The 24,746-nt window shown below is 36.9% G+C and overlaps 1 long non-coding RNA gene across 1 annotated transcript; it reads left to right on the forward strand.

Annotated features, from left to right (window-relative positions):
* Positions 1-300: 300 nt before the first annotated feature.
* LOC136070777 (uncharacterized) lies at positions 301-23,496 on the forward strand. The gene is made up of 4 exons (XR_010632020.1): positions 301-515; positions 4,991-5,090; positions 23,096-23,178; positions 23,333-23,496. It is a non-coding gene; the product is annotated as an uncharacterized LOC136070777 (long non-coding RNA).
* The last annotated feature ends 1,250 nt before the right edge of the window (positions 23,497-24,746 follow it).

Genomic DNA, 24,746 nt, shown 5'->3' on the forward strand with positions numbered 1-24,746 from the left:
GGGTGTGATTTCTTCGTGGTTTATCTTGTTTGACATATGTTTGGATATTGTAAAGAGGGCCAAAATTGGCATTTGCCTCTTTCTCATAAACTTTCCAGCATTTTGCCCCTTGTTAGAAACTATTTAGGGAAATGCCCCTGTTTTGAAACATGATAATGTGAGACTTGAGTTTTAATAAAGAACTCGATATTCGTATGGTCGAGTTTTTCTGACCGTTGTGCTACATTGGTGAAGCAAACATGGCTTTTTCCAATAAAAAAAATTCTCATGTGAACATGTATAGCTTGGTAAGTACAAAATTGAGTTTGCCTTAATGATTTGAATCCGTAACATCTCACAACGCTTTCACTCTCTCCCTATACACTCTCCCTTGCTCTCTGCTCTACGATCAGTCTTCCCCGCTCTCCCCCACTCTCCATCAGCCTCACTCTCCCTATCCAGTCTCCCTCACCCTCTTCGATCAGTCGTCGATGCTTCCGTTGATCCCTCACTGTACCCGCCGCCATTGATTATAGGTACGTTGCTCTCTTCTGATATCTTTTCTGATTTTGGATAATACTAGGTTGTGTTTTATGTGGGATTTTGATTATTTTGTTGAAACTTACTTAAAAGTAGTAAATTTACTAATCAAGATAAGAATTTTGTTGTCTTTTATATGCTACAATAATGATGATCTAAAGTATTTCTTGCTATATGGTTATGTTTGTGTTATTTTCTCATTAATGAGAACTTTGTTGTCTTTTACATGTTGCGGTGATTATTTTCTCACTAATGAGTTTAAATGTGCTTGGGGTTTTGATGGGAGGTTTTTGGCAAATCGATTGGTGGTGTTGTGGTGATATCTCTGGGTTTGTGTAAAATGTGTCTTATTTGATTGTAGGCATGATTTTTTTATAGTTGTTATAAATGGTGTCGAACTAATTACGTTTGAATTTAAATAGATACACCGTTTTTCTTTTGGTGTGGCATTTTAGAATTCATGTCGACCATTTCTTTTGGTGCTCTCTTCAACTTGTCACAGTGAATTATAATTTTACATAATATCATGGCAATCTAATTTGGTTATTGATGGAAATAGATGTGAACGCAGTGGAAAAATAAGTTTAAAATGGATCTACATCATTCGATATTGATAACATGCACAAAGTAAATTTCAGAATTAGAGAACAAGTGAGCGTACCTTAAAGCGGTGAATTTCAAAAACTGAAGATTGAAGCACTTAGGAATACTTTTGATCTTCACTCCAATTCCACTAACGCCCAAGAAGTGTGGTCTCTCAATTGGTTACAAAAGGATGCTTGGAGAGTGACATACACTCACTTCCACCATTACAATGTTGTTTTTTCACACACACAAAATTCTGTACATTTTTCCCTTTTGTATCTAACCAATAATCTAATTAGGCTGGCCTCTTGGGTCTTTCCAATTGGGCTTAAGTGTGTGGCTTGGAGTGGGACCAAAAGGGACCAATAAGACACTAGCTCTAATGGGTTTTGGGCTTTTCTGTCAACTCTTGACAAGTTGAAAGTTACCATTAACTATATTTAATACCACTATATAAATATAGTTGCACTCTAGGCCTTACCTATAATTATATCCCATGACTTTATTATACATGTAACCCCTTCATAAAATATTCATAGTAATACAAAGTCATTAATGTAGACTACCATTTTGTAAATTACTACATCTTAATCCTTGAGTACCCGGTTTAATCCTTTAATGTTATTCATTATATATTTATGAAATCCAATTCCATAAATATATACTTTAGTCTTACTAAAGTGGTTAGGCCTAACTCTCTAAATAACAAACTCATTAAACTTATCTCAAGGGAATACTTTATATCTCCGTTAAGAGACTATGAATTCCATCTTGAGAGAATACATGTTCCATCAACACTAAATGTGGCTGCCCAACATACTGAGGTTTTGACCATAACTATAGATCTCACTTCTGATATATCAAAACAACCTACACCTTATGATCAGGTCTATTATTCTCTCAGGATTAAGAGTTCATGTAAATACAAGTCGTGAGATTTATTATTCATATGACAGTCATTAGGAAAATAATAAATCTCACAACGGTCCAGTTCAATATGTCTTAACTCTTAAAACATATTAACACATCAACCAGAAGTCTCCACTTCCATGATCAAGACAAATCATCGTGATTGATATGTTATAGTCTTCGCAGATGAAATACCCAATTTTATCACTGACTACGAACTATAATTCTGAGTTTACAAAAAACTTGTGATTTATATCTTCTGTGATTTTTCACATAAATCACATACTATGCATCTCATGAACCAAATGATAATGTCCTAATATTCATGTTACCATTATTTTAGATAATAATAAAACAAATTCATTAAACACAATATTAAGTCATACATAATGTCATACACAATGTCAAACTTAATATCATACATACCCTCATACAATAGGATTTAAGGGCACTAATCCCAACAGTTATATGCATGCAACCCCCCTTAATTATTTCTGTCACAATGCGTTGTTCTTTTCTCCAAAATTATTTCTTATCATTCATGGCAAGTAAATGTGGCTAATTCTTGCTACTTTTGAGCTATCATTAGTAATTATAATGATGAGAATTTAATCAAACTATGTGAATTTTATGTTTTTGAGTTATTAGGACTAGGTGTTTTTGATTCTCAATGTTATATCGTTTTTGCGAAATAGCCCCGCTATTGTGTATCTAAGTTGTGATGGATTATTTGGATGTGAGATTGAACTCTGTTTTTCAATGACTGGCATAGTTGCAATCCTTGATTCATTTGCTTACCAAATTGGGCCTCCAAATTGTGTTTGCCATGTTTTTATTATTATATAAAATTTGTCTCTATATGTTTTGACTGTGACTTGGTCTATGCTATCCTGATGGTTTTTGGGGAAAAAAAAAAGTGTTTTTATTAAAATTCTGGCAAGTTCTTATTTATTTAAGCTTTAATTTGATTGCTTTTGGGTTGCATGTTAAGTAGGGGTAAGAAGTGATGTGATAACTATCTTATTGCAATAGGTTTATATTGATGACGTTTTTGCCGCCTTCTAATACCTAGTGCAGAGCCTCTGTTACTGTGGAATCTTGCATGAGGGTTCATGTTAAATTAATTGGCCTTTTGTATTGTGGATGTTTTTAGTGATGTGCAATTATAATTTGCTTGGCATGTTTGATGTTGAAACATTTTACTCTCAATTGAGTTGCTTGTTTTGTGCCTCTTTCTTTTGAATGAGTTGGAAGTTCATGTTCGAATTAGGATTTAGATTTGTTTTGTTTAAGATAATTTATATAGTACGATTCCAAATTTGATGTCAAGATTACTTGTACTAGGAAACTTTGGTTGATGATTAATGAGTTCTCGACTTACTATCTCCTTTGTAAGTCTCATTACCTCATTAGTAGAGTGAAGAAGTTACTGGGGTGTTAAGAGTTTTTTCTTATAGGGAACTCAACCTGATAATATTAGCATGGTCTTATGACACAAGAACAGTCTGATTTGGGATTTTATGCAGGACTCAAAAGAATGTCCTTATTGTCAACATGTCACCTTTGGTAACACTAGTGGACTATGTTTTTATATTATATTTTCTCGTTTTTCAAAGGGATTTTGGATAAGTTATATTTTGGGCATGGTTAGGGGACTACAGCTATTTGTTCATTTTCTAGCCAGATTCCCCTCTTAAAAGAGGATGCAAGGTTGTGTTTCTCCAATAGGTGGATTTGATTTCCTTTATTGATATGTATATGTACAAATTTAAAATTTTTAGATTAAGTAACCTCCTAGCAAAAGTAAAGTAGGATTCTATAACACAAGAACAGTCTGATTTGAGATTTTATGCAGGACTCAAAAGAATGTCCTTATTGTCAACATGTCACCATAGGTAACACTAGTGGACTGTGTTTTTATATTATATTTTCTCCTATTTCAAAGGGATTTTGGATAGGTTAGGGGACTGTAGGTATTTGTTCATTTCTAGTCAGATATGTACAAATTTAAAATTTTTAGGTGGAGTAACCTCCCAGCAAAAGTAAAGTAGGATTCTACCAACTTCAGATCAATAGTTTTGTGCACTATAGCCATTCGAGGATGGGCTGTTGGAACGGATTTATCAGTGGTGGCCTTGCAAAGATATGAGGAATAGAATCAACAATGAATTCAAGATGAACAACAATTTCTTAATTCAATGTCTACCTCTTATTTACCCTGGAGTAAGGATGTGTGTTAATGGAGTAATTATACAATACTATGGGATTCCTTTGTGTAGTAATGATGTGTGCTAATAAGCAATTAAGCTACCTTTGAAGCTAGAGTAACTTTGAGGTGGTTTTGAAAGCAACACCTACAAGTCATTAGATGTTAAGGTGGTTTAGTCTGAATGGGAAAAAAAATTGAGCATATTAAATATAAGGACTTTGCTACTTAGGTCATTACCTTACATAGATGGAGGATAGCAAGCATTTTCAATGTTAAAGCTTCTTTATCATACCCTTTTTTATTTTTTGGGTAAGTAAACATATATTTTACTGCAAAGAGACTACTTCATGTACAAGAGAGACAAAGAAGTCTAAAGACTTTATCATACCACTTCATTTCTACATTCATACTAGACCTGTTTGGCTAGACCTTTTATACCTTTTCTCATTGAACTTTGAGAAACCTTTTTTGGATGAACTATACTAAGCAAATATGACTAGTAATGAGGGCTTACAATTGAGCACTTGTAGCCTATAGAAACTCTACATCTTTTTGGAGACAACTGTACTATCTAGTTGAGTACTTAAGTTGAAGCCAGAGGTTATATGATTTGTTAATTGGTTCATTAACTTGATGATATGTTGAAAATCTTGTTGGGCTCATAATATGTCTTACTGTATCCATACTTTTATTTTATATTAAATGTGGTTTACTTGTCATAGAGTGAATCCTCAATAATTGCTAACAATTTTTTTGCTGCCATGTCAGATATGCAGGCACTAAATAGAGTGAAGCCTAGACCCGACGATGATACCCAGTGGACCCAGATCATCGGTCAACTCCGCTTTGGAGGCACGCCACTGACGAGGTATGTCATTGTATTTTTAATACATTTCTGTTTTATAATTACCATGTGTGCACTATGAAAGCTCGAAAATGTGTTGAAAACACAAGAGCTGTTTAGAACCCCACATAAAAGATACGGCTCGATTAATTTTACACTAACTTAATACTAAATGCGGAATAGTGTAAATGCAAGCGGACAAACAAACAGGCTACTCTAATCCATAATCTAAGCAACACAGCAGTAAAATGGAATATGAAAGAGTAGGAAAGAAAGATGCAAACACAAGATAACACGAATATGTGTTATCGAAGAGTAAACCGAAGAACTCGACGAAAAATCTCTCCGCCACCCTCCAAGCGGAAATCGATCCACTAGACAATTAGTTGGAATACATGGGTTAGCAAGAGACCCTCCAAGCCTAATCTACCCGATGTACCTAAGCCTTCCAAGCTCCTACTCCAACAAGGGTTCTAAGAACCGTGTCTTGTCTAGTTCTCGAGATCCCGCAACAAGCTCCATGTTGCATCTGCCATCCTTGGCTTCTTCCAATGCTACCCAGCAACACGAAAACTTCACTTGACATAAAGGGTGTGGTAAGTGTTTGGGCTATCAACCTCTCAATGGTATGGAAATGGAGAGGTAGGAGTTGAGGAAATTCCACAAGCAAATGTGTAAAGAATTATGGGTATAACAATCTCTAACTCTTAAGGTGTTTGGCTAGGATTTTCTCTCAGAAGCACTACTCAACATTTATGGGTAATGTGGGTATAAATAGTATAGGCACAGAAAGTGTGTATCAAACTGGACAGGTTGGCAGAACAGAATGTCTTGTGGGTGTCTCGCGGGAAGGCCTTACTCGCGAAATACTCACGAGACACAGCTGTCTCCATCAGGCCTGACTCTTTGCATTCTAGCATGTGCAAGGCACATGAGTTACTTCGCGAGATGCTAAGTCACGAGCTACCCGTGAAAACTTTTTAGTCTTCAATTGCTTGAGTTTTCACACTACTCTCTCTATCACACAAACCTTACAATGAAATCCCACAATAAATACAGGGTACAAAAAAGATTGAATAAAATTACAATCAAATTTGGCACGGAATATAAGCCAATAAAAACACATAGTTGTAAATAATAACTTTACACACTATCTAACACAATGTTCGTCCGTGTGCAAGAGGTGCTTGGTATCTTAAAGGTTCAATGTCGTAAATGTGTACTGCCGCGAGGTGGGCTAGACCCACGTATCATGTAATACATAGATGCAGCAGGTTTGACCAGGTTATTTAAGGTTCCTGATATGGAGGTTGACCATGCCTTGATCATGGCCTTGGTCAAGTGGTAGCATTCGGAGACGCACATGTTCCACTTATCCCATGGAGAAATGGGTATCACCTTGCAAGATATTGAGGTGATGCTAGGGATTCCAGTGAATGGGTTGCCTATCACTGGGAAGACAGACATGAAATGGAGCGAGGTGTGCTGATATTTGTTGGGCCATGAACCTCTGCCCGCGATACCGAACTCAAACAGGTTTATCCTTGCTGGGAGAGGATAAAATACAAGTGGCTTGATGCACGATTTTCCACTCCCCCAGCTATGGATGCTAGTGATGAAGTAGTGCAGCAATATGCCCACTACCACCTACTTGTTTGGATGGGGGCCCTGTTGTTCATGGACAAGTCGTCGAACTAGGTCTCACTCTTGCCTTTACAGTTCCTCAAACCAATTAGCAATGTGAGACAGTATAGCTGGGGTAGTGCAGCATTGGCCTGGCTCTACAGGCACCTTTGTAGTGCATTGAAGAAGGATGCGATGCAGATTGGAGGAACACTGTTGTTGGTGCAGTTGTGGGCCTATTCAAGGTTTCAACAAATATGCCCTATTGTGAGGTTGCCTTTACCGCCAGTGCACTCAAGGCCCCTTGCCATTAGGTACGTTCATTGAGTTCTCGTTATTCAAACTAGGTGTCTGTTAGGAATAATTATTTATGTGTAATAGTATATTATATTATATTTTTCTCTTTGATATAATTTAAAATATGCCAAACTAACAAACAAAAGAAACTTATCAATGCTTAGATACTCAAGTATATGGATGTGAAATATAAGGTTAATAGGCCAAGAATGTATTAACCCCTTGTTCTGAATTAACCAATTAATTAGCCAAATTAATTAATTAATTTAATTTGCATGCAATAAGCATGGTAGCACAAATAAATCACCAACTAAGTTAGAATGCAGTGGAAAATAAATTGACACGGTGATTTGTTTATGAATGAAGAAAACCTACACGGCAAAAACCCCCACTGGGTGATTTTAAGGTCACTACTCCCGAGAATTCATTATTATCACAACAAGCGGTTACAAGTAAAAGAATCCTAATACCTTATACCAGCCTATAGTTAAACCCTTACCTAAATATTCAATTGAACTTGTTCTGTAGTGACAATCTCTCCTTTTAATGCACGGGTCCTAATATGTGACTAACCAATTCGATGCGCGAATCCTAGTATGCGGCTTACTCACCAACTTGAGAAAGATGTTGGCTGCAAAGTTCTTCAGTTCATCAACATGATGAAGATCACGAAGCTCCTTAATTACAAAACTGTATGGTGTACAAACACAACAGCTTCATGAATAGAAAGATGAACTAGGGCATATGTCTCTGGTTCGCAATATGCTTGTGAAAAACTTTTGAATTGAGTTACATCTGCTATGATGACCCTTAAAACAGTCCTTATATATATTTAGGGTTGTGAGAAAAGAAAGCCCAGACATCTATTCACAGATTGGAGTGAAATCAGCTCTAAAAAACTGAATTTCATAAACCTCAATAAATACCTTATCTGTCGAGCAACTGTTGAGCATTGGGCTGAAACAGCTTTTTAAGCCTCAATACATACTAGATGTCGAGTTTTAAAATTTAGCACTTCTCCACTTGTTTCTTGGATAAACTTGCATGACTTTAATACTTGAACTTGAAACCTTGTTCCTTGAAGCATTAAATACATCCTAGATCTACTCAATTACAAGTAAAGTGCATTTTGTCAAAGGATTAGCCAATTTTATATAGACATATGTTCCTAACATTGATTCACATATGTCCTAACAATCTCCCCCTTTGGCAATCTATGACAAAACCACAACAAAAAAATGAACATATGAGAGAAGTCATAGATCACTCAACTCATATTCATTTGTTGAATACAATAAAATCTATCCTAACACAAACTCTTGAAAAACTTTGCAAGAAGAGAGATTATGGCAAGAAGACTTTGACAACCTGTATTTTTGAAACACTTTAAGCAAAACTCATCACGGCATCTTAGTGTGAAATAGAAATATAAGATTGCATACAATATATAAGAAGTATGTGCATAAAGAGAGAAAAGAAACAACACGTGTAAAGATAGGTGAATAGCATACATCAATAAATATAAGCAATATAAGTACAATATATGTCAAATGACCAATATATATGAGGTAAATGTAAAAGAAAGAAAAGAAAATACATAAAAACCTCACCACATCCCTCATTGTATAAACACTCCCCCTATCACAAAAATCTCCTATGCTAACTCTCCCTCTATGTATATGACTACTCTCATATCAAAACTACTTCCCTTTTTTGTACTGAGTGAAAAAGGGTAAGTAAATCAAGTAAACATCTCATCATCACCAGGCAAGCTAGCACCATCGTCCTCATCAGCATCCTCACTCTCATCCTCTAAAGCCGGTGGAGAGGGAGAGGTATAAGTAGTGAAACCACCTATGGCAGCCTATCGTCATGTAATATGACCAACACAAGTGTTCACTTGACACAACTCATCACTAAATGTGTTAAGGCAAGCATCCATGTGCACAAGCTATGCCATGATGGCCTCGAGAGTCACTCCACCCGTAGAAGACGAAGGAATGGAGGTGGAAGGAGCAGAAGAAGCTGGAGGAGTCACCGTCTCGGTCCAGGGCTGCCTCGATCGAAGTTGGGCCTTGCTCCATCGAATGGTAACAGCCTCTATGGCACACATAACGAAACAGTGTGTAGACTCTGGATAGGAGACAGAAAAATGGTGAAGTATCTGCGTGATAGCTGAAGGAAAAATGAACTTATCAAGGGTCGTCGTATCCCTATAAACATCTATAAGGGATAGAATAAAGTAAGAAGGGAAGTCAATAGAAATATCCTCTAAGAGGAATAACAAAAATCGAGCACGAGGCTCTGTGATAGAGCTATAGTGAGACAAAGGATGAAGAATGAATGTTATCACCATGTTAAGGAATCTTGAACCTTTTGCAAAGCCCGAGCAAAGGGTGCTTTGACGGTTACCCCAAGATGATGTCTCACAAAAAAAAGACAAGAGTTCATCTTTGGACACAGTCCTTAGACGATCACAACTGGGGTAGTCAGGATGCGCTACCCTTGGTGCGTGTAGTACCTCAGATATAAGATCTAAAGTAACTACAATGCACGTACCTCAAACGCGAGTGACAAAATAAGGTATTGAAGTATCAAATTCGTGCATGTTGGAGTAAAACTCCTGTTTGTTCATAGAGGGACAGGTAACTAGGATGCCACACAGTGACTCCCAACCCCGACTGTAGATGACAGTAGGAAGATCAGTATCGGAAACGTTCGATAGAATGACTTAGCGTTCCGAATGAATGCCTTGTCATGAGAAGTTATCCAAAAATTCCTTACAAGCTTTATCATCACGGAACTAGACGTGAGATGGAGTGGGGTCAGAGGGAGAAGAAGAAAATGCCCCAGAACGAAGAGGGTTCTAGGATGAAGTAGATTTGTGTTTAGGTGCCATAGATCAGACTAACGCAAGAGAGAGAGAGAGAGAAACGTAGAAAATCACCAAAAAAATCAATATTAGAATATATGATGAAAATGCTGAGCATGTGATATGCAACATAAAATTCATCATGGGCTCAGCCCAATCCAAACCTAACAGCATACAACAATTCAACATATATAGCACATGTAAGGTTGATTGTAATCAACCATTTTGTTGGCTTTATTCCGTGCCAAATTTGCTTGTATTTTAGAATTTAGTAACCTTGTATTTAGGTGAGAATCTCGTAAGTATAGTAAGTGAGAGAGTGTGAAGAAATGCTTAAGACTATGCAAAGAAACAGGGACTCGCGACTAGATCTCGTGAGTAGCTCGCGGCTTACAAGTCGCCAGAAGTTGCACACGTGCCAAGCATGCCAGAAGTTGAAGAGTCGCGCCAGCTATCGCACTACAAGACAAAAGTCCTAAACTGGCCAGGTCGTTACCTCGCGTCTTGAACTCGCGACTCAACCAAGTCGCGAGGCCAAGTCATTGACTTGCCCAGTTTGGCAAAAACTGACGTTTCACATTCCATTCTCACCCGAGTATAAATACCCCTCATTCCCATGAAATGTAGAGAGCTTCCAAAGAGAATTTTGAGAGAGAAACCCTAGAAAAAACAAGATTACCTCATCCACAATCTTCACCTAAAAGACTCTTCAAATTCCTCTACTCTCTTCCTCTCCATTGATACATCCTTGAGAGGTTCTTGACCAAATTCTATTCTCACCACACCCACGTCTGTGAGAAGGTTCTTTTGGTGCTAAGGGAAGTAGTTTGAAAGGGACCAATGACTATTGGTTGATGTTATGGTTTATAGCAGAATCCGGTAAACTAGAAAAGAAAAAGGTTTGGCGCAACCTCGTTGGAGCAAGAAGCTTGGAGGGCTTAGGTACCTGGGTAGGCTAGGCTTGGAGGGTCTATTGTTGTTCATGTATCCCAACTACATTTTCTAGTGGATTATTTACCGCTTGGAGGGTGGCGGAGAGGTTTTACGCTAAAGGCTTCGGTTTCCTCTTCGATAACACATCGTGTGTTGTCCTTGTGTTTGCATCTCTCTTCCCTTTATCTTTACCATTTAATTACTACTATGATTGTGATTATTTATGATTTAGATTATTTATCAATTCTGTTATAAGCTTGTTATCATTTTCCGCACATACATTGTTTGATATAAAGTTTGAATTGGTAATTTCTTGGTTAGGGGTCTAAACGTTAATAGTGTTTTCAACGCTATTTGAACCTTCAATTGGTATCGGAGCGAGTGCACTTGTTGTGGTTTAAACACCCTAGTGTGATTCTTGACCCCACATTGAGATGGATAGGTCTCAATCTTTAAATGTGCCACCATTTTTCAATGGAAATAATTATGCATTTTGGAAAGTCCGAATAAGGGCATTTTTGTGTTCTATTGGTGATGCTGTGTGGGATGCAGTTGAAATTGGTTAGACTAAGCTAGAGGCTACCAAATCCACTTGAAATAAGGCAGCTTTTGCGGCGGCTAATGCTAATAGTAAAGTCTTGAATGCTATTTTCTATGATATCTCTCTAGAAGAATTTCACAAGATTTTACACATCACCGTTGCTAAGGAAGCATGGAAAATTCTAGAGACTACCTATGAAGGAACAAAGAAGGTGAAAGATACAAAACTACAGATGTTGACCACTCGCTTTAAGTAGCTCAAGATGATTAAGGATGAGTCATTTGACTCTTTTTATAGTAAGTTGAACGAGGTGGTTGTCGGCAAATTAATTTGGGAGAAAAGATGGAGGATTCTAAAATTGTAAAGAAGATCCTTTGGTCACTGCCGGAAAGTTTTCATGCCAAAGTAACAGCTATTGAAGAAAGAAAAGATCTTAACGACATTAAAGTTCAAGAGCTGGCTGGCTCTCTACATACATTTGAATTGTTATTGCCTACGAAGAAGAAGAGCAAATCTCTTGCTCTTAAGAAAATATGAGAGGGTGGTGTCTCATGAATCTTCGGAAAAAGATGCAGTAGATAAAGATGTGGCGTATCTTGTAAAGAACTTCCGAAATTTCTTGAAACTCAAGAATGGTGGGAAATTTTGTGACAAAGGAAAATTTCAGAGTTCTGGGAAGGAGAAGAAAGAATTTCAAAGGAAAGATGGTAGAGATTCCCAATCTTCTCAAGGAATCACATATTTCGAGTGTAATGGACATGGACACTTAAAAAAGGAATGCCCCAACTATTTGAAGTCAAAGGGCAAGGTCTATGCCATTACTCTAAGTGACTCAGATTCGTCGAATTCTGATTCAAAGAAAAGTTGTGACGGAGAAGGAAACTACTCCGCATTCATGACCATTGCATATGTGGAGTCCTCAAATGATTTAGGTACACTTGTGAAGGAGCTTGGTGAGCATTCTGATTTGGAGTCTATTGGAATAGTTAAGAAGCCTGAAGATGAGGAAGCTGGAGAAATAGTAAGACCGCAAGAGACTTACAACTCACTCCTTGAGAAGACCAGTGAATATGCTAAGGTGGCTAATGCAACCATTAAGAAGATGAAAAGGGCTGAGGAAGATTACAAAACTCTTCTAGTGCAATACAAGAAGGCCAAATATGAAGTGGAGAAAATGAATGGATAGCTACTGGAAGCTTATTCAAAGATTCGATTTCTTGGGCATGAAGTGCTTCAAGCAAATGCTAAGGTTGATCGTGTCTCCTCCAAGAAACTCAATGAAATGCTTGCTCATCAAAAATTAGTCTCAAATAAGTCCGGAGTAGAATATACCGGAGGGAGTAGCTTATTAGCCAATGTCACCAAAGAAGTGAGGTTTGTAAAGGCCAAAGAGCTAATTATGGAAGAGTCTATTCCTGATAAGATTAAGGCTGAAAAGAAGAAGAATGTGACTGATCAACAAATGTTCAATATAGTCCATAATCCATCAGAAACCAGACATGAAGCTAGTATAAGATCACTTCCAAGATTACCACAGGGTCCTAAAACGAATCATATTTGTCACTATTGTGGGTTGCAAGGACATACCAGACCCAACTATCATAAGCTGAGAGCGTTGACCAATGCAAGCACTCCTCGACCACGAGGAAAAAGAAATGACAAGAGGTCTTGGGGTGGTGAGCAACCAAGAATTCAAAATCGTGATCTCGAAATGATGGACATGATGAAGATGACTGGTGCCTTCACAAACTGTTTGGAAAGCTTCACAAAGAGGTTTGACAGTCCTAACTTTCGTACCCAATCTGTCAAGGATATCACCCCAAATGCACGTGACGTGTGGGTGACGAAGGGTACTCATGCATAAGCATCATAACATCTCCATGCATCAATTCTTTCTATGCTTTATGAATATGTTTAGTTGTATGCTTTATGCTTCTTTTTGTTTTGAATTGTTGCTTGTTTATTTGTTTCATTCTAAAATGTTTTTACATTGTTTTTGATCAATCTTTTCTTCTTTTATGTCAAAAATCCAAAAACACATAAAAAGTAGAAAATCTAAAAAGTTTGATTGACTTTGCTGAGCTTTGTCTCAAAGTATATTTTGCCTTGTACCTTTATACTAATGACTTTGTGCATCTACGAGTTTAGCTTGTCTTATATGCACTCATACCTTTGTGGGAAAAATCTTGAAATCTATGTGATTGTTGTAAATAGATCTTCAATCTTGTCATGAATAATTAGTGAATGGTTTTGTTGATCTTGAGACATGCATAGACTTGTGCCTATATATCTTCCCACTTTTATTTTATTGCTTGTAATTAATGAGCTCACCAAATGTAAATCTCCAAATGAAAAGAGATATTGAGCTGCAAAACCCTGTCGCACATACTAGTATTTGACTAGGAAAAAGGGAAAGTGACCAAAAGAAAATGTTTGATGCTCAAAAAGCCAAAGGCTGACTCATCAAATTGAAATATTAAAAATTTCAGGCATCTATCTCACAATGAGATGTATTGTTTCAAAATGATCATATGTTATGATGTATATGGAGCCAAATGAAAAGCTTCAAAGAAATGTACTCAAGTTTATGTGGGAGGTCATATATGCATACTTCTATAATTGAGATAGATCACATTATTTAGTACTAGTTGTGTATGCCTTGATTGAATTGATCATTGAAGCGTCACATTAGACTAAGGACTATCTCACCTTTGATATTCACACACAACACACAAGTCTATGTTCAATGAATGCCATACTTATTTGTGTGATTGTACTTGTTTAAATATGTTTTCATAAGCTCAATCTTTGTTGATCAAGCACAAAATTTTTTTTGAGTGTTTTAGCTTATTTTTGGAAAGTATTTTGTTTTATAAAAATGTCAAAATTTTCAAAAATAGTGTTGCCCTGTTTGGCGACTCAGTCGCGGGTTGGTCCAGTCACATGCCCCAATCGTGAGCTCACTCCGAGATTTTTCGCGGCTCACTGGCGAGTCAAGATTTCAGTCACGAAAAATACTTAGAAAATTCTTCAAAATTTGAGTTGTTGTGATTTTCGCGGCTTAGTGTAGTGACTTGTTCGCTGGTGGAAGGTCCAATCGCGAGGGGTACACAGAGATTTTTGCGGCTCCCTTAGCGACTGTCTCGCGGGTAGACCTTCCAGTCACGAAAAACACTTAGAAATTTTTTTCAAGTTTCTTATCTTTTAAGTGTTTCGCGGCTTACCTGGCGACTTGACCCAGTCGCGAAAAACGCGTATTTTGCGTTTTAAGGACAGTTTTTCAAAACTTTTTCAATTTTCCCTCGAACTTAAGTGACTGTTCATTGTCTTCCCCAAATCTCTCTTTCAAATACTCCGTGTCTCTCCTGCAAAAAGCTTCCATTTTTCCATCATGTTTACTTTAAACATCAAGAAAAAGGTATGGGTTTTCCTTCCCTTACTTCATTCTTACTGGTTTGACCTTTATTTTCTTGATTTGTGAGTTGCAACTGTGTTCTGCGAAATAATGTGTTAGAACATGAGTTTGCCTAAAATGTTGGGTTTGTTTTTTTTTTTTTTTTTTTTCTTGATGTTGAGTTTATTTAGTGTCTTGTTTTGCATCAAGTTAGTGTCCTTTTTCTGAGCATTGTTTTTGATAGTCTTTACTCTTTGGGCATATGGGTTTGGGTTTTCTATGTTTCACTTTGAATGTGGTTTTGGGTTATCAGAATGTATGAGTTTTTGAAGTGTATGGCTAGCATTGTTTTGATTTTATATCACCATATCATGTGTGTGCTGTTGCCTTTATGTCATGTTTCATTGTCATTTGTTCTATCCATCTTGTGGTTATCAACTGTGCTTGGTCTAAATGGTGATTTCAAACAACCTCTTTCTTAACTGTTGCTAATGTTGAGTATCTATCTATTGTGCCTTGTTCTTGTGGCCTTTTCTGCTTGTTTACAAATGGCTGCATCTTCTACAAAGAAGAAGACTACTACTAAGAAATCTGACAAAAGACTAAAAATGGACCCTAACCTATTTAGTTCGGTTCAACACTTTGAGAGATATAGGGATTCTTTTTCAAAAGAAACCATCATTCAGAAAAGATTTGTTAATTTAAGGGATTTGAAGGACACCTTCATTCCAAGTTGTTTTGGGGGTAGAGGTTGGGAAAAATTGCTGAGTGACCTACCTCCTGTCTGCGAGTCTCTAATCAGAGAATTTTATGCAAATGCTATGATAAGGGAGGAGGAGTTGAGTTGTTGGGTGAGAAGAAAGGAATTCACCTTAGATACTCATAACATTGATGAGGTTCTAGGCTTAAGGGTTTAGAGGATTATGAATTCACTAATTACAAGGACAGAATGCTTTCTCTAGACACTGTCCAAGCTAGGATTGGTGGGGTTAAAAAAACAGATGTCTCAACACTACTGATTTTCCTAAAGACATGAGGTGTCTAACCACCATAATGATGTACAACATGTATCCTATAAGGAAGATGACTACACTGACAAATGCCAGAGCTATCTTTCTCATGGAACTTAAGGAGAAAACCTTCACTAAATCAGCTCTCACATCTTTGACACTATAGTGGATGAGACTAGACCCACCTCAAGACCCAAGCTAATATTTCCTAGTCTTCTCATGAGGATTTTCAAAGCAAAGGGCATTGCAATCCCTCAAGATATCAGTCCCATGGCTCCTCTATCAGCCAAAAACAAGTTTACCCTCACAAGGATACAAGTTCGTATTCCAGGTGATGAAGAGAAGGGTGACCAAGGAGAAGGCGGTCCAATGGAGACTGAAGCAGAAGCTACAGAACAATCAATCACACCCAGGAGTAGAAGTCAGCGAAGTAGAGCCTTAACTTCATCAGCTGTACCTTCTGATGCATTTCAGATCATCCTGGAGAGGCTTGATACACTCAAAGAGGTTCAAAATCAGCATACTGAAAGGATGACAGCAATGCAGGATCAGCTTGATGTACTTTCAGCTAAGTTTGACAACATACACACCAACCAAGAGCAGTGACCCTCTGTCCATTCCGGTCAAAAAAGGGGAGAAGTTTTGGGGCAACTCTTGAGGGGAGCTTTCATTATCATATGTTGTTATGTTTATAGCGTTGATACTATGTTTTGGATAACTGCTGTTATTATAGTTTTGATGCACTGTGGCTTTTTTTAATGTTTGGCTAAAACTCATATTTCTTGGATAGTTTTGAAACTGTGGTGGAAGTTTTTCAGTATATAATGATGTGTTTTTTTTTTTTTTTTTTTTTTGTTGGTATTTGTACCTGCTACCTTTGTAGGTTTTTAAGGTTTTAGTTTATATTTGTACCCATGTTGCTTTTGTAAGCTTTTAGGGTTTGTTTCTATGCATACTTGTTGGCTTTTATGGTTTGTACCATGCTTATGCAGCCTGTATGCTTTGTTGCTTTGTAGTTTAAGCTAAATGTTATGCATTTTCCTTAAGTACTCTCACTTTTGTGCCCTTGTAGGATTGTATTCCTAGATGCATATACTTCATGTATTGTGCATTGGTTGAGTGTTGGTCATTCAAGTGATTTGCTCTGTGCTTATCAACTTGAATGTCCTGATGTTCATTCCAAGTGAGAATGAACATTGTGATCACTTTCTTACAAGTGATTGCTTGTTTGGTCAAGCCATGGTTTATTACTTTATTCCATTTTTACTTGATCGCATTGTACTTGTCCCATATGCATTACAAGTTTTCTGCATACAATGATATTATTGTGTTATTGTGTTTCAGGAGATGTTTTGATTTATGGTTCAAGAGCTATAGAGATTCTAGAGTTAGGTGTGAGTGAGTTTTTCAACTGTTCCCAACTCACGCGTTAAGTCTAGAGTTTGTTTTAGGGTTTTGTCACAGAATAGCCAAAGGGGGAGATTGTAAGGTTGAATGTAATCAACCATCTTGTTGGCTTTATTTCGTGCCAAATTTGCTTGTATTTTAGCATTTAGTAACCCTGTATTTAGGTGGGAATCTTGTATGGGTAGTGAGTGAGAGAGTGTGAAGAAATGCTCAATATTGTGCAAAAAAACAAGGACTCGCGACTGGATGTCACGGGTGGCTCGCGGCTTGGAAGTCGCTAGAAGTTGCACACATTCTAAGCATGCCAGACGCTGAAGAGTCACGCCAGCTGTCGCACTACAAGACAAAAATCCCAGGCTGGCTAGGCCGTTACCTCACAGCTTGAACTCACGACTCAACTAAGTTGCGAGGCGAAGTTCCCAACTTGCCCTATTTGGCAAAAACTGACATTTCACATTCCATTCTCACCCTAGTATAAATACCCCTCATTCCCACGAAATGTAGAGAGCTTCTAGAGAGAATTTTAAGAGAGAAACCCTAGAGAAAACAAGATTGCCTCATCCACAATCTTCACCTAAGAGACTCTTCAAATTCCTCTACTCTTTTCTTCTCCATTAATACATCCTTAAGAGGTTCTTGACCAAATTCTTTTCTAACCACACCCACGTCTACGAAAAGGTTCTTTTGGTGCTAAGGGAAGTATTTTGGAAGGGACCAATGACTATTGGTTGATGCTATGATTTATAGTGGAATCCGGTAAGCTAGAAAAAAAAAAGGTTCAGTGTAACCTCGTTAGAGCAGGAAGCTTAGAGAGTTTAGGTACCTGGGTAGGTTAGGCTTGGAGGGTCTATTGCTGTTCATGTATCCCAACTACATTTTCTAGTGGATTATTTATCGCTTGAAGGGTGACGAAGAGGTTTTACGCCAAGGGCTTCAGCTTCCTCTTCGATAACACATCGTGTGTTGTCTTTGTGTTTGCATCTCTTTTCCCTTTATCTTTACCATTTAATTACTACTGTGATTGTGATTATTTATGATTTAGATTATTTATCAATTCTGTTATAAGCTTGTTATCATTTTCCGCACATACATTATTTGATATAAAGCTTGAATTGGTAATTTGTTGGTTGGAGGTCTAAACATTCATAGTGTTTTCAATTCTATTTGAACTTTCAGCACACATCTATAATGCATGAAAATATAGTTATGATGCAATGCATGAACAATTTGGATCATTTAAACAAAACCCATCCCAAAAAATTTTCAAAAACCTCAACAATTTTGAAAAAATCCCAAAGATTTTCAAAAACCCCAAAAGTTAGGTCAAAAGATATGAAATGCATGATAAAAGAGTGAGAAAGCATCATACCAGAGAAGAAAAGAGATCTTTAGGTCAAAAAACTTCTAGGTTTAAGGTTTAGAGTGAGAGAGAAAGGTTTTGGGAGGTGAAGAGACAAGATCTGTCGAGAGAGATTAAGGAGAAATGAGAGAAAATTCGCGCTGACCTATATATAGAAAATCATAAAGCTCAATGGATCAAGAGGTGTCGAGAGGTGTCGAGCTTTAAAACACGTGAATTAGCTGTCGAAGAGCTATCGAGGATCTGTCGAGAGGTGTCCACAGCAAAAGGGGCTCGATGGATCGAGAACCTATCAAACATCTATCGAGCGTCCAAAAAGTTCCTTGTTGGATCGAGTAGATGTCAAGAAGCTATCAAGAATGTAATAAAAAGAAGTTGAAAGGGCTCGATAGATAGCCTAGCTGTCAAGAAGTGTCTAGCAACTGTCGAGATTGCTTTAAAACAATTTTTTAAGAAGAGAAAAACATAGATATGAATGCAATCAAGTATGCTACACAGCCAAAAATCCAAACAACATTTTAAGCTCTCAAAATCATCTCTCAACAAGAAAAATGTCAAGCATATAGATCCAAACATACACACACACTAAACCAGTCTAACCAATTTTATATTTCAAAAACAAGTTAAGACAATTTAGTAAGCATACATTAACACGTGTATTCCTTGTGATGCCCAAATCACATTGTACCTGCACATGTATCAAAAGTAGCAAAGAATATTGCGTCTTCTGTGTGAAAAACATTGCAAGACTGCATAAGTGTCTACATGTTATGACGATTTGAGATATGAGAAAATCACTTTAACTCACACAAAATCATAACTCTTTGATAAGGACTATTACCTTTGAGGTACATCATATGACTCCCACATCTCCTAGAATACACGCTTGTAATCATATATAAAGCATTTTGATTCTTTTTGCTTTTTATTTTTCTTTGCATATTTTACTTTTTAGCAAACCATGCATGGGCATATAAAAGATAGACAAGAAATACCCAATGATGTTAAGCATTTGGCATTTCACTTTTGCTATGCCAAAGCTTACAAATGTCATTTCATGATTGGTGGGCAACAGTTGTGAAATGGTTATTTATGCCTTTCTCTTAGGATTTTTTAGTCATTTTCATCAAAAAGAGTGATATGAGTGTTAAGTACAAGAGATTACTTAAGCTTACTCATTACAAACATGAGGCACAAAGCTCACTTGCTTAGTTGTACATAGAGATGCTCATCTAAGTTACAAAAGATACAAAGTTTAGAAAACTTTGTTTTAATGGCCATCCAAGGTACACAAGTACCAATGTACACAAACACACTTTGTTTTTGTATTTTTTTTTCTAATTTTTCAATTTTTATTTTTATTTTTATGAAAACCAAAATAAATAAATAAAACTAACAAATAAACAAAAAAAAAAACATGTTAAACAAGGTAATGCATAAAGCTAGACTGACTCAAAACAAGAAAGCAAAACACACAAGTAATGCAAAATCAAAAACAAGAAAGGGAGAGAGAGAAAAAGTGACTAAATCACTTGGAGCCTGCTTCCTTCTACACCTTGGAAGAACCTTTCCGTTTAGCAAACCCTTGATCCAGTGGTGAGGGGGAAGAATTAAAACCGTTCAAGTTCGAAAGAAACATGAGGGCTCGAAGAGGTGCAAAGGAGGATGTAAAATGATTCTAGTTTCCTGATGAGATCATACTATTGCTCTGTTGAGTGGCTAACCATTTATACTAATTAGGTCGAGTATGTCCAGCTGCTCCACAGTGATGACAGAGATGTTGCTCTGTTTAGGCTTTTAAGTGCTTCCCTTCTTAGCCCTAGGGTTTTTGATCTCTTTCTTATCCTGCTTAGGATGTGCTCCTAAGATAGATTTACCCTTGTCTATGTTCTCACTAGGTAACACATTTTTCACATCATTGTTTTTCAGATTTAACATTATTAGTAGGAGAAACAAAAACAGTAATACTAGTAGAAGTAGTACTAGGAGAAGAGAAATCATACCCTAGACCAATTCGATCAGAAGCAGATTTCTGAAAACCAAGCATCTCATCAAGCTTTGCACTTGAAGTCCTTTCCAACTGAGCTCTAACTTGGAACAATTCTGTCTTAAACTTCTTGGTCTTCTCAGCCAAGAGTTTATTCTTAAATCTCAGTGCTCTAATGGTCTGATTGGCTTCATCAAATTTTGTGAAAATTTCTTATCGTTCAAGCTCCACTTCACTGAGCTTCTTGGTGGCTAACCTATACAACTTCTCATGTTTTTCGGAGTCCTTGCATAATTTTACATAGGCTGTGTGAATGTCATCTTGTTCATCCATCTTCTCAAATTTAGACTCTACCAAGTCTTCTTCTTCATCCACATCTTCAACAATCCTTTCAGTAGGATTTACAGTGGCAGTGAAGGCATTTAGGATTTCATCATCGTCATTGTCGGAGTCATCTTCAGGCACGGTGTTGCTCAAAATAGCAGCAAGTGCCTTTCTCTTCCCAATGGTCTTGAGATATGTAGGGCTTTCCAATGGTCTTGAGATATGTAGGGCACTCTTATTTCATGTGTTCGAAACCTTGACATCCAAAGCATTTTGGTCCTAAGGGAACAGTGTATAGACCACCGTCCCTAACATCCTTCTTTCCTTTGTCCTAGTTCTTGAACTGAGACGAGCTAGACTACTTGCGATCTGTATCAAATCCTTTAGCATTGGCATTCTTCATAAACTTTTTGAACTGCCTCGTGATATAGGATTTCATCTGAGAATCTTCATCGTTTGAAGACTCATATGTGTCACTGCTCTTATCCTTCAATGCCATGCTCTTTTCCTTACTAGATTTCCCTATCCTTGTCAAACCCAACTCATAGGTCTTTAGATTGCCAACTAACTTTGTCAAAGGAATTTTGTCAACATCCTTTGATTCCTCAATTGCGGTGATCTTGGCATGAAATCTCTCGGGTAGATATCTAAGCACCTTCCTAAAAATCTTGGGTTCGAGAATGGTTTTCCCAAGATTAAAGGCTAAGTTCACTATGTCCTTAAGCTTGACATAGAACTTATCAAATGACTCATCCTCCTCCATCTAAATCTCTTCTAAGCTTCTGGTAAACCTCTGAAGCTTTGAATCCTTGACAGCCTTGGTTCCTTCATAGGTTGTTTAGAGGATGGTCCATGCTTCCTTCGCAGTTTCAGTAGAGGATATCTTCTTGAACTCCTCATTTGTGACTGCACTGAAAAGAGCATTCAATGCCCTACTGTTGAAGTTAGCCACCTTGATCTTAGCATCTTCCCAATCGGTCGCGCACTTCCTTTAGCTTCATCTAATGACTACAAGAAAGCTCTCATGTGTACTTTCCAGTACGCATAATTAGTGCCATCAAATAAATAAGGTATAATAAGAGACTGTCCTCAATCCATGACAAACAAGGGTCAATGGATCACACAACAAAGATTAAAACCTAATTAGAGTGTGCCTGCTCTGATACCACTTGATAGGCTAAGAATATATTGACCCTTGTAATGAATTAACCAATTAATTAGCCAAATTAATTAATTAATTCAATTTGCATGCAATAAGCGTGGTAGCATAAACAAATCACCATCTAAGTTAAAATGCAAAGGAAAATAAATTGACACGGTGATTTGTTTACAAATAGGGAAAACCTATATAGCAAAAACCCCACTAGGTGATTTTAAGGTCACCACTCCTAAAAATTCACTATTATCATAACAAGCGGTTACAAGTAAAGAAATCCTTATACCAACCTACAGTTGAACCTTTACCCCAATACCTAATTGGACTTGTTCTATAGTGACAATCTCTCCTTTTAATGCACGGCTCCCAGTACATGACTAACCAATTCAATTAGTGGATCCCAATATGCGGCTTACTCACTAACTTGAAAAAGATGTTGGCTGCGAAGGTCTACAATTCATTAACATGATGAAGATTACAAAGTTCCTTGGCTACAAAACCCTATCGTATACAAACATAGTAGCTTCTTGAATAGAAAGATGAACTAGGGCATATGTCTCCAATTCACAATACGCTTGTGAAAAACTTTTGCATTGAGTTGCATCTACTATGACAGCCCTTAAAACAATCTTTATATATGTTTAGGGTTGTGAGAAAAGAAAGCCTAAACATCTATTCACAGATTGGAGTGAAATTAGCTCTGAAAAACTGAATTTCATAAACCTTAATAGAAACCCTATCTGTTGAGCAGCTGTCAAGCATCAGGCTGAAACAAATTTTTAAGCCTCGATAGATACTAGTTGTCGAGCTAGCTGTTAAGTTTTAAAATTCAGTACTTCTCCACTTGTTTCTTGGACAGACTTTCATGGCTTTAACACTTAAACTTGAAAGTTTGTTCCTTGAAACATTAAACACATCCTAGATCTACCCAATTACAGGTAAAGTGCGCTTTGTCAAATGATTAACCAATTCTATATTGACATATGTTCCTAACATTGATTCACATATATCCTAACAAAAGCAAAATTTGTTAATTGTAAAGAGAGAGTTCACTAACAACATTGTTGACAGTTCATCACATAAAAGTTCACTAACGAGCATTTGTCGAAACCCCATGTTTGCTAGGTGGAGCGGGCTAAAGAGCATTGCTAAGCACGCCAAACATGTCCTTGCTGCGTACCAGACATCGCTATCTACACTAAGAGCAGGTATTTGGTTAATTTACATCCTCAATTGCATGACCACATTCTATTGCATGACCACATTTATTTCATCACAATTTGAGCTTTTTATTTTTGTTTCCCTCAATTTCATGATCACATTTTTATTTTTGTTTTTGTTTCAATTCTTGGATTGTTGTAGGAATGAAGGCAAGAGGTTTAAATTTTTAGCAGAGGATGTAAATATAGTCTTTAGTGGATGAAAAAGACCAAACTATATGCAGTGTTCAGAGATTTGAAATATGTTTAGAATTTCTGAACATAGAGCAATAGATGAAATAATTATAAACAAAAGGTTTAGCAGCAGCTTATACCAGTTTGTCTAGTGTTTTTGCTAGTATTAGTATATTGTATCTCTTTTAAGATAGCAGCAAGAATGCCCTCTACCTTCTCAAAATTTGTCTTTTAGTTTCATCATGTGGTGGACTTGGTAGTAAGTTTGAATCATAGCCTAGCTAGCCTTTTTATTTGTAATTTTTTTTTTCATAACCGCTATTCTGGTTTTGATTTTGCATGACATCCTTGTAGCAAAACTAAGTGCTAAGAGGACAGCCCCACCATTAGTTGTTTGTTAGTTTCTCTTTTCAATTATCTTACTAGTCATTGAAGTGCTTGATTTTGGTGTTTCTTCATCCACTCATTCATTTGTTTTCTACATATGGTCTTATCTACCGTCCACATTAATATTAGAGGTGGGGCATGGTGTTTTATGCATTTGAATCAGGTCTATCCATGCACACTTTTAAGAGGATAGTAAAAATGGTTGCTAGTAGTTCATCGTCCTAAAAATGAAGGGGAAATTGTATATTTTGTATCCTCAATCTTTGTCTTGTTTCAACATTCTTTCTATACTTATAAAGGATAAAACTTACATGCAATAACTTATGTTCTCCAATTAAATTCAATCACGTAATTGTCTAAGTTACAGTATCTAAGAATCGTACCCAGCTTTTATCCTACTTTCAAATGTAATAAATAGAAAAGGTTAATGTAGGAAATGAAGTTTATAAAATTGGAGCCACTTTAATGGTGTAAAATATGAAGTGGCATGAATTTCGTTCATTTTGTCAACATTTTCCTTTTATTAGATAATGATAATGAACTTTTTCAAAACAATTTGAAAACATTCTAAATTATAAAAAGAGTTTCAAAACAAATAAAAATATTGGAAGATTGATGACTAAATATGCAATTTAACCAAAAATAAACCATTCACTGATGACTTCCAACTTTCTAGAAGTTGGAGCAAGCAACTGGGCCTTTAAAATTGATGAGAGTTCAAGCCCATTGACTTGAGTTGACTCACTCAACTCTGTGTGCACTAGGACATGAGCTACTTCTCTCTCTAGCATATTTTCAAATGGGGGAGGCATATGGACCCCCTCAATGAATTGACAACAACTTAACTAGAAATGCATTGATTCATTAGAAGTGACATCCAAATAGTAAATAGATTTTGCCATATATAATAGCAAATTCTATAATGTCTCATGATAAGGTAGGGTAATCTGGCCCCAAAATGACATAAAAATGGATAATTGGAGGAATTCTGATTA

The sequence above is a fragment of the Quercus suber genome, unplaced genomic scaffold (assembly GCF_002906115.3).
Source record: "Quercus suber isolate HL8 unplaced genomic scaffold, Cork oak 2.0 scaffold_259, whole genome shotgun sequence".
Classification (NCBI taxonomy): Eukaryota; Viridiplantae; Streptophyta; class Magnoliopsida; order Fagales; family Fagaceae; genus Quercus; species Quercus suber.